General features: G+C 39.2%; 1 pseudogene; it reads left to right on the top strand.

The window, feature by feature from the left end:
- Positions 1-11252: 11252 nt before the first annotated feature.
- On the top strand, positions 11253-11372 carry LOC129881251 (5S ribosomal RNA; annotated as a pseudogene).
- Positions 11373-12077: the final 705 nt, after the last annotated feature.

Here is a 12077-nt window from a genome sequence, read left to right as displayed (position 1 = left end):
CTTGGGGAATCACCTAAGCAAGAAGATAACCCACCTGCTTGGGGTCAAGTAGGTGACCCACCTGCTTGGGGAGGTGGGCCCCACTACCACGTGGCAGCCGCTCCGTGATGACATGGATCTGTGGCCCAATAGGGGCTGGACACGTGTCCCCCTTAGTGGATGAAACGTTTCACCACCTAGGTCCACCTAAATATATGTATATATGACTAATGGATTCAGTTCTGATCCAAAAAAATCAGCAGCAACAAAGGAAAATAAACCCTAGGGCTAAGGAGAAAATTGCGATGGCTTAGGAGAAAAATAAGGTAAGTCCCAATTTCGTTCCATAAATTAATTATATAGCGTATACCACGATGATATGGAAGTATTATTAGAGTAAAATTAGAGTTTGGTGTAGCCAAAAAACGGACAACAAGCTGCCATGACGATTCAGCACGTTAAAAAAAAATCCGAGGCGCGATTTTGGTGAGTTCTAGCCAATTTCGGGAAAGTTAAGTTCTTCCCCTCTAATTTGAAGTTTATGAGGTTAAATTAGGGTTCAGAATAAACTAAATTGGAGTCGCTAGAAGTGAATTGTTATCGAAATAAGGTGTTGTGTGCGTGGGGGCTGCTGGTGGTTGTGTTGTGGCGTGTTGCAGGGTCTAAAAGTTCTCTAAATTAGGTGGAGGAGCTTCTGGTTGCAGCCACATGACCCTCCGCTTTGCAATTAAAGGATTAGCGAAAGAAAGATTAAAAATTCTAGTTTTGGTATCCTAGTTTTGAGTGAATTGTTGGGGGTTTATATTGTGTAATGTTGTCGTAATATGTATATGTATGGGCTGCTGGTTGTATTATTGGTTGGCTGCAGGTGCTAAGGACATGGATGGGAATTCAGATAGGGCACATTATGAGGAGGTGTTGTCCAATTTTCGTTAACACCTTAACTAGTTAAGGAACTAGTCGACAAGGCGAGCGAAGGGATAAATGTTATGAATACTCGTGGGTAGTCTAAGTTGCTGAAAAGTCTAAGGTTGTTAAAACTTGCATTACTTCCATGTTAAATAGGTTTCTAGGACAACGACATGGACGTGATTAAGAGAAGTCCATACGAGGTATGTGAAGCTTCTCTTGGCGTGTTTTTGGTATAGGTATGTAGAGCCTATCTTTTCTCTTTTGGCATGTCTTAGGTATAAGTTATGAATTCTTTGTATACGAAATGTGGGGATAATTCCACTTGTGAAACTCCAAATGTAATTCATAACTGTATTCACTTTGTAATGTTAAGACTCTTGTAATAGTTGAGTTATTGCCTTTCCAGGCTACTAGATCATGAATAGTAGTATATGTAAAGCCTGTCTGTTCTTCCTTTTGAAAGGTCTTAAGTATAAATGTAATAGCATATGATATGAGGTGGAGGTAGTTGTAGTTATAAGCTCCAGGTATGATTGTGACTTTTATTTACTACTTGGTATTAGAATTCTTAAAATAGTTGAACTACCCTCGAGTCTCCTATCTGCTGAATAATACTTGAATGTGTCAGGTCCTATTCCTAAAATCTCTACGATGACAAATGTCTCTACTTCCATAAGCTATCTAACATTGCCTCGATACACGTCTACGATTCCTGTGACTCTACTTGATATGCTCCGTAACAATGTCTAGAAGATACTTAAGATGATTACTACTCTGATCTTCAGGTGACGATTTACTTGACTGTTTCATTGAGTCTCAAATGCTGATTTAGTTGCATATAGTTTCTCACTACTCTATTCGAGCACCCTGTTACCCATCTTTCTCTGAGTCCTATAAGAGGGCTGGGAATGCGGTCGTGCCTAGTTTTACTATTTGTTCACCGAGTCCCGGGCCGGCTATCTATATATATATATGCAGTATACGAGGATGAAATGTTGTATATGATGAAGTGAAGCATACGATGACGCCATATGTGATGGTACGCTATAGACGTACACTACTCTTTCATTGAGTCTCTCACTAAAGGGCCAGATACTTTATGTAGGCATGCGTATGAAAGTATAGGGATACATTTGTGACCCCGAGCCTAGAGTGGACTGGATATAATGTGATGACATACGAGGTTAGCCGTATACGATGACATGATAAAATGATATACATGATAATATGACGACTCATGATTATGATGAAACGATTATGATACCGAGTTCACTAGAGGGCCGGGTACAGGGTATGATAAGGTATTTGACTGCATGTCCTAAGCTGTAGGTACAGTATTCTATTAACTGTTATACATGTCTTCTGTATCCCTATTTTAGTTGTTGTCTCAGTTATGATATGTTATGCTTTATATACTCAGTACATATGTCGTACTGACCCCCTTTTCTTTTGGGGGCTGCGTTTCATGCCCGCAGGTACATATGTTTATTCTGGAGATCCGTCAGCTTAGGAGTTCCTCTCAGCTGTGTCGGCAGTGCTTCACTATTGTAGAGCCTAAATTTTGATGCTGGTTACTTAATGTGTTTATTTGTACATTCAGAGGTACCGCGGGGGCCTTGTCCCGCCATATGTTGCTGTTACTATTCCTACAGATCTGTAGACATATAAATGTGGGATGTTTGTGAGCTTATTTCGATTGTGCCTATATGGCATTTTGTGAGTATTTTTTCATGTTACAGCAGCCTTGTCGGCTTGTATTCCTTTATGTGTTGTGAGACGAGTGAGGTAGGCCATACATACATAAAAAAGTTGTAACTCATTAGGTTTTTTTGTGAGTAGTATCACTTTGTTCATAGTTCAATATGACTACAACTGATAGGTAGGTATACAGGGGTCCAGATCGGACCCAGTCGCAGCCTACGGGGTTGGCTCTTGATAAAACTGGTATTAGAGCAGTTCATCCTTGGAATGACTATAGACCGTGGCTAGTAGAGTCTTGTCTATCGGTGTGTTGTGCACCACATCTATATACAGGAGGCTACAGGACATTTAAGATGTTACTTTCTTTCATATCTAAGATCGTGCGATAGAGCCGGATCATAGGAAATGAAATTCCTCATACTAACTTGTGATTTTAGCAGGAAGAAAATGCCGATAGAAGAAAGTAACTGACAATATTGGATGTTACGAAGCACGCAGGTCAGCAAAGGCACGAAGGACCTATGTCAAGTAAGGTATTGAAATGCGATTGACATATATAATTGAAAAGTAAAAGGAAAGGTAAACAGGAAAGTGTAACACGTGCAGCTCGAGTGGACATAGTAGGTAAGTCCATTTCCATACTGTTAATTGTGGGAGCCATGTGTGGCTGAGATGTTATACAATATGAATATATATATATATATATATATGTGTGTGCCTTGTGAGGCATTATTGGTATTTTCTGCGTGTAGGTGTGGGGATAGTAAGAAATACAGAGGAAACTCTGCCCAAATTTTCGTAGAAATAAGAAGAGAATAAGATATAGGGCTATAGTATGTTTTGAAAGGTTGTTCTCGCAACAATGATGAGATTTGAATAAACAGGTATGGACGACCTCGACAAATGAGTTAGTTGCTGAATTAATGGCAATAGAAACTAGGAGGTCGATACTGATATAGTAGAACGAAGTTGGAAAAAATCTATAAGCCAAAGAAGATGACTTAGAGAAGACTGATAGATCGGGATAAAATGATATAGTAAGGCATCTCCTTAATTGATACAGAGGGATAAACTATGATAAGTTATAGTTAAGGGAAGTAACAGTATGAGTAAGATAAGAGTACAAGGGATAAAGAACTATGATGGATATGAAGTATTAATAACACAACTTGTGAAACATTAAGGAAGACTTATCAAGTTCCATAAGGAAAATGTCGAGTAAAGTTTATGTTGTGACGAAAAGGATAGTTAGTGCAAGGAAATAAAGAGTAATATGGAATCCCTTTTGCCCAACCAAAAATGGAAATGAACTGGAAGAAGAATAGAGAAGTTCTAAAAGAGGTACTCAAGATAGATTTGATTAATTAAGTATGAGTATCAAACAAAAAGGGAAATACACAGTTATAAACTAAAGATATAGTACGATGAAAAGGTGATAAGACAAGGACACTACTACCACGAAGTTGATATGGTTTTAAGCAGGATTAGAAATAAGCCTTAAGCACATAACAAAGATGCAAGCTTAGGAGGCGTAAAGAAGTATGGTGTACACGTGACTCCACTCTAATGATTAGTGTTACCCACTAGAATAAAGTTAGAATAATGACGAAGCTCGAAACATGAGTCATTAAAGTATAAGTACACTCGAGTGGGGAATTTGCACCAATTATGAGCCCTCGCTAATTACTGATTAGGATGAATGGAATGTGGCTTTGAATGCACTGCTACATTACGGATATTACTCGAGTATCAATCGTTAGATGAGATTTTATACGATACATTGCAAATACTAGAGCACCCTACGGGTATGCTAGGGTTTCCTAGAAAGGCAACTTAACATATAAAAGATTTAACACAACATGTAGATATGGTGCAGCACGTTAAATATGTTGGAGTAGAATCATTCGTGTATGAATAGCTGAAAATAAATGGAGGATGACATGGGTACACCCTAAAAGGGGGGAAGTGTACAAGATAAGTACAAGCATAAAAGAAAGTCAACTGACGCTATCGTATGTAAATAGGAATGCTTAAACGTCAAACAAGAGCCCATAAGAAATGGACGTGATCATACCCGCACTGATGCACCGGATTCAGTCAAAACTCTGAAGTTAAGCATGCTCCGATGAGAGTAGCACTGGGATGGGTGACCTCCTGGGAAGTGAGAAAGGGAACAAAACAAGTATGACAAAAAGAGATTATAAAAGCAGGTTAGTACAATGACACATATAGAACAGAGTAAGATAAGAGCAGAAAAGATTATGACTGAAATACAATGCACCTCGTGAAAATGGCACAAGAATAGTTGTGCAGCTCACGAATATTGGCATACTAAGAGCGAGGTCAAATGATTACTTGATAAAAAAAAGTCAGCAATAGCGATGTGATTGCCATATTTAGAATCTATTAAAGAAAAGTGTAAAATGGTTCGAGACAAAACTGTTAAGATATAATCGGTATCAAGGACAAAGTCCTAGCGGAGCCCTGACCTCGACCGAAGGAGGTAAACTACTAGTATAGAGACACTAAAGCATTTTCTGAATGGCTCTACGTATCTACACATGTTTGTGTAAGCATTACAGTATAATGTGTGGTAATAAAACAAGAAAGAAGCTTTGAGTAAAAGAGCAAGATAGCATACCTAAGGTGTTATAAGTTGAATTAAGAGGAATTGTATAATGGCTTAGATGAAGAGGAGCATCAGAGGATTGATAGCCTGTTACGGGGGATGGGAATCCCGACTCGGAAATGGAAGGCGATTAATGTACGTTATAGTACAGACCGACCTCGCACTCTATGGAAGTATAATTTCATATGGGTTATGGTAGATAATCTGACAAAATTAACCCATTTTCTTCCAATTAGGAAGATATATTCAGCTAAGGGTTATACGAGAAGACATAGCAAGGAAACAATAAGATTTCATAGGGTTCCCACACATATTATCTCGGATGGGGAAGTTCAACGTACGACTAATCGCTGGAGATCATTCCGGTAAGGATTGGGAACACAGGTGAATCTTAGTACAGTAATTTTCCCTTCGACTAATGGACAGGCCATAGGGGATCCATTAAATTATTGATGAGGTAAAGCTTAGTCCGGGACAAGCTATCGATTAGAAACCTAGAGTCGGTAGGAAGGGGATACATTAATCCTTCTCAGGTCATATGTAGAATGGATAAAGCTGTCTATGAGTGGGACCTACCATCCAATTTGAAACAATACATTCAGTTTTATTAGATCAATGCTCCGCAAGAATGTAAACGACGCTCCCAGAATATTTCCCATGGAGGAGGTCCACGTAACAGGGAGTTATCCTATGAGGGGCAACCTATTTCCATCCGGGATCAGCAGATTAAACGGGTTGTGAACTAAGGACATAACCTCGGTTAAGGCGCTGTGACAGAATATGAATCGGGAGAAAATGACCTGGGAAGCCGAAAAGGATATGAGACAAAGATATACATACCTGTTCCCGACATCTACAGGTAACCCTGACTCCTGAATACTTGTATATTAAAAATATGGATAGGCAAGTATGTGATATCATAAAAGAAAGGAACCTCTCGATAATCTATACATAGTCTTAGGGGAAGTTGTAGTTAACATTCAGGGATGAATGATCTAAAGGGGGGAAGGATGTTACACCCCACTTCTTTGAACTCGAAAGGCTCCTTAAGCTACTTAGAAGCTAGTATGTGAGCTACTTAAGTTACGACCCTATTGAACAACTCTAAGAAGGGAAAATGTGACACCCCATGGTAGGAAAGGTTGGAAATAGGGTGAAGAGGAGTCGGAAGGAGTTGGAGTCAAAGTAACGGGTCGTAGGACTCGACTTATCTACATAAACTACTAAGTTAGAAGTCTTACATACGTGAATTACTTGATTACATACCAATCTTGCATAGCAAGGGTTTCATAGGCTCTTGAAGGGAGATGATATTACGAACCTGTCACGACCCAACCCCGTAGGTCGCGATTGGGGTCCGACTTGGACCCCCCATATACATATCTATCAGTTGTGGTCACATTGAACTGTAAATAAAACAATATCATGTAATAGAGCCCCACTGGGTGATAATATTTACATACACCTGTAGCCCTTTTTGTTTGTATCACAACATGAAAGGGCACGCAAGCAGATAAGGCTGCCATAACATAACAACATATACAATATATTATATAGACCCAGCTGAACCAAACTGACATATTCAACCCACAAATACATGTATGCAGACCTATTAACATATAAATGACAACATATGATTGGACAGGGCCCCCGCCGTACCCCTGAATGGATAAAACAATTTCTATACATCCGTGGACAGTATCAAAACTAGGCCCCGATACAATGGAGCCTCTTCCAGCTAAGCTGCATGGAATCCTAAGCTGACGGACTCCCAAAATCTATATCTGTACCTACGGGCATGAACGCAGCCCCCCGAGAAAGAGGGTCAGTACGACATATGTACTAAGTATGTAAAATGTAACATAATACACTGGAAGCATAACTAAGATAGAGAAACAGGGGATAAGATATCAATTCAGAAACCTGTACCTGTACTTTGTGAATCATAAAAGCATACATATTCAAATTATATCATATAGCCGGCTCTATAAGGGGTCCGGTGGATCACCTCTGTAAAACCATCATGGCCCCAGTGCCATCACCATCTTATTACAATACATCATCATATATCTATACACGTATCCTGGACCTCTATTTAGGGACTCAGGGAATAATGCAGTGAACTGTGCATGAGAACATATCCTGGCCCGGGACTCAGGAAAAGAAGTGTTACATATGATGTAATTTAAATCATTATTAGAGACTTGACCGTATAAGAAGATTAAAATTTTGTCGGAGGACTCGAGTAGTAGTGTAGTCATCTCGAGTGACTTCTAAATGCCATTATGGGCAATATCAATTATAATCTCGGGGCTCCTAGACATGTACTAAAGTAAAGCCAAATTGCTTATGGAACAAGAAACATTTGTTAACATATAGCATGTAAGACTTGGAGCCTGTACATTTGTTATCTCTTTAGCATAGAGAAGTTTTTAGGGAAATAGTTTAATTATTATAAAAGTCCGATATTCAGACATAAATAAGAGGTGCTAAGAAAGGGGTTACCCCGGAACTCATATCATGTTTAACCTACAACTAAGACATGCCAGAAGAAGAAATAATAGGCTTTACATACCTTGTCTGAATTATTCCCTTAGTCGTTTCCCCGACTAGTTTTGTTATTTGCTAAGGCGTCGACGAAAATTGGGCAGCACCTCCCCTATAATGTGCCCTATCCAAATTTACGATTAGGTCCCTAAGACCTACAGCCAACCAACAACAACAAACTGCAGCAATTCACACCAACAATATACAACATAAACTCAAAACGACTTATTCAAAAATACGGTAGCACAATAGGGTATCTAGCCTTTATTTTGTAACGCCTTTCATTATACGCAACGAGGGGTCGTGTGGATTCAACAAGAAGCACCCTAACCCACATTAGAACATATTTAGTCCCTGAAACAACACATCACACCCCTGCAGCAGCACCTCACATGAACAACACTATCCTTCGACGACAATATAACTATAGCAATTCCAATTTAGTTTATTTCGAACGTCGAGCATTTTTATGACATTTTTAAACTTTAAGTAGCATACAAGGGGCGTAATACACCATATAAAAACACCATAAGCTTCAAATTGAAAGGAAAAACCTTACCTTTCCCAAAATTGGCCAAAACTCACCAAACCTATCAAAACGTGAATTTTGGACAGCCTACTATCTTGTATTGTCGCTTAGTATCGAAGGGGTAGTTGAAGAAAACAAGATTTGTGGCCTCAATGAAAGTTATAGACATGTGTATCAAGGTCGCAAAAATTTTTGAATAACCCCTACAACAATTTTGTATGAAAATATATGACGAAAATACTCACAGCTGTCCGTGTAGGATTTCCAAAACCAAATCTGGGCAGTACCTCCTCTACAATTCATTACCCGTTTTCGCGAAGCTAATAGCAAAACTGGATTTGAAAGTCAAAATAAATTTTATATAACTATGAAATAACTTTCCAAAACATATTTAATCAGACGAAAATAAGATATAACCAAGAAGTTATACCAATATTACTAGCAACTGTCCCCTCCAAAAACTTGTATATGCCCCAGCATTTTCTCTTTAAGTTTCTCTTAGTTTTCCAAGTGAAGAACTGAAAATATAGTTCCGTAGGAATCGTAATATACATATATACACCTCCACATAATTGAGGAACACCGTAGATAATTAATTCACGGAAGAAAAGTAAGAAACTTACCTTAACTTCTCCAAAACGTGGCTGCCTTTCTCCTTTCTCTTCTTCACGTTTTTCTTCTAAGTTCTTGGCTGATTTTTGGATATGTAATGAAGTACTTAGTCATAATACATACATATATAGGTTGTCTTAGGAGGTGACATGTGTCATCCTCTAAGGGTGACACGTGTCCAACCCTTATTGGACCACCTAACTATGCAACCACTTAGGGGCTGCCATATGGCAGTGGGGTCCACCCCCACCCCTAAGCAGGCAGGTGGGTCACCTCCTTTCTTGAGGTGCTGCCACGTGTCACTCTCTTATTGTCTTCCTCATTTCATCTTGTTCCCTTCCCCGTGGGTTCGTAATCTCATCTCATTTTAAGAGCCTATGTATTCTATGCTTTGCAAGCTTGGTACGTACTCCAATAGCTTAAGTATGTAAGACTTCCAAGTTAGTAGCTTACGTAGGTAACTCGACTCTGACGACCCATTACTTGGACTTCAATTTCTTCCGGACTCTTATGATTTCATCTCCAACCTTCTCTACTATGGGGTATCATATTCTCCCTTCCTTAGAGTCGTTTGATAGTGTCATAGCGTATCTGGCTCACATGATAATGTCCAAGGAACTTATGAGACATTCCGAGTTTAAAAAGTATGGGGTGTAACATCCTTACCCCCTTTAAATCATTCGTCCCCGAATGTTAGACCAAACCTCTCTTAGCACCTTATATAAATCGTAGGGAGGTTCTTTGCTATTTTCTTAACACATATCTTCATACCAGTACTTCCTATATGTTTTTCAAGAATTGGGGTTACCTGTAAATATCGGTTACAGGTGCGAATACTTGTATTTCATGTTCTCTTCAGTTCCCCAATCATCTTCTTTCTGGTTTTGGTTTTTCTAACATCCCTTGTGGGGAGGCATGTATTTAGTCTACAATCTTTTGTTTTGCAAATCTATAATGGCGATAGGTTTTGCCTCACAAGATTCCATCTCCTGGACCTTATTTATGGAATATACCCTAGATGGCTCGTCAGTATTTGATGGACTGGGCGTATACTTTCCAAATAAGGTGGTAAGCTTAACTTACCAGTCACATTGCTCACCTTATGAGTAACTTGATACCGTCTGGCATATTCTAGGTCAAGTTCCTTTTCTAGGTGACCCAATGATGAACATCTAATCATCAACTTTAACTCTGCATGTCGATGTCGATTATCTGTATATTATTTCTGCCGACTCTGGGCTTGTAGTCAATAGCTTGCTTAATCATGTTGGGGCCATTGGAATACTGGAGTAGTAATTATTATTGTAGGCAACTTGATATATCTTCTAAGTTAATCTCCCGGCTTGTGACATATCTTCTAGCATCTAATAGTGCGCTCTGTCTGTTTAGTAGCTCGAGGGAGAAATGCGGTACTAGGACCTGTCTGTGCTCCTGATCTCTTCTTGGACTGATCTCAAGGCATTAATTATAATTTAAGTCCCTTTATCTGGGATATTAGATGAGGAAACCTCACGAAACCTTACTACTTCCTTGTAATATAACTTCACGTAGTTCTAGCGGCATAGGTGGTCTTGCTTGGAAGCAAATGAGCTGATTTGTTAGCCTACTCACAATAACCCATATAGCACCCTACTCTTACAGAGTATAAAATAGGTGTGTAATGACATTGATAAATTGAGAATCATTAGCCTCGTATAGTCCTTTTTGGCTCTTTCTAGAACTTTAACTAGCATTCGATCTTTTGGTTTCTTCTTCCCCTTTTTTCCCAATCCTTAGAGTTGGATACCGAATAATGATGTGGTCCCCTCATATAATGTCTCTCGTAGTCATTCTGTGCGTTGTCTAACATGATCTGGTGTAATTCCGAAGGAATTTTGGCATATAAGCTCGTCATCCTGTAGTAACCAGCTAGTTCTGCCCGTTTTGTTTAAATTCTTTCACCATTTTCCTTACCCCTACTTGTAACCTTCTAGACAAATTATCCTGTGTCACTCTTTTACCTTTACAAGATTATGAGAGGGTACAAGAAATATCCCAGTGCTATCTCGTTAGTTCTCATGTCTTACTTTGCCTTTCTCTCCCTTATACTACATTCAATGTAGGGGTAGGTCTTTGGTCCAATCGTGGCCATATCTTACCTTACCCAAAGTACCAATTCCATCTCGGTAGTCTGGCTTAACCTACTTTCGCATTTCTCGGTAGTTGATTGTGTCGTTAGTTAGCAATTACCTAATCCTTCTTATTTTGCTTACGCCCTTATTACAATTGCCTTAACGTAACGTATAGTATTCCAGGAACATAATCTCATGTCATTCCTCTGCCGCTAGTTCCGATTCTTCCATCTCGTGTGATCATACCAGCACTAGCACATTAAGTTCCATCAGAATTTTGAAGTTAAGCATGCTGGGGTGAGAGTAATACTGGGATGGGTGACCTCTCTGGGAAGTCTTCGTGTCGCGTTTCGATGTAATCCTTTCCACGATGTGCGGGCACTCGATTTAGCCCAAGATTTACCTCAGCGTTATCTCGCGAGTCTTTATGTTTTGCCCTGTCCTTTCGTCTGTTATCTTGCATCCATTACCGGTGTAGACCTTTAACTCCACTATATTCTATTCACTTTATGTTCTCCTTATTTTCTACCACAGGAGGCTTTCTATTCCTTTTTCTTTGGTGATTTATCTATCGCAATCATTTGCGACTAACTCTATAACCAACATTTTGGCATTTGGTCTAGCATGCTGTCATTATCCTTCATAATGTCTCTTAAGTTGGTTGATATCCTTTCATGGTTACACTCTTTTGTTTTTATCCGCAGCTGCCATCTAGTGTTATGTCATTCAGGGTCTCGTCAAAAACTTCTTAACTCTACCTTATGTAGCATTCTGGCTTCCATCTAATTATTGGTAGCTTACGACTTTTCTAACTTGGTTCGGTAAGATATCTTGTTGATGTTTAGACGTCCATCTTAAATATATTCCCATATCGATTGCCTTCATCTTACTTTTGCCATTTTCTCATTAACTTCCCCCCTTTAGAGGGTACTCATACTTTCCTTTGTTTGTACTTGTAGTCGTTCCAATTCCAAATAGGCAGTGCTAATATTCCGACGATAAGGTTTTCTTGGAGTATTAGCTTTATCCCAACCTATATCTTGTGCTTCTTGGGGCG

This window comes from Solanum dulcamara, chromosome 2 (assembly GCF_947179165.1).
Source record: "Solanum dulcamara chromosome 2, daSolDulc1.2, whole genome shotgun sequence".
In the NCBI taxonomy this organism is placed as follows: domain Eukaryota; kingdom Viridiplantae; phylum Streptophyta; class Magnoliopsida; order Solanales; family Solanaceae; genus Solanum; species Solanum dulcamara.
The sequence above is the reverse complement of the archived record's forward strand: the minus strand, read 5'-3'. Positions and strand labels throughout refer to the sequence as shown.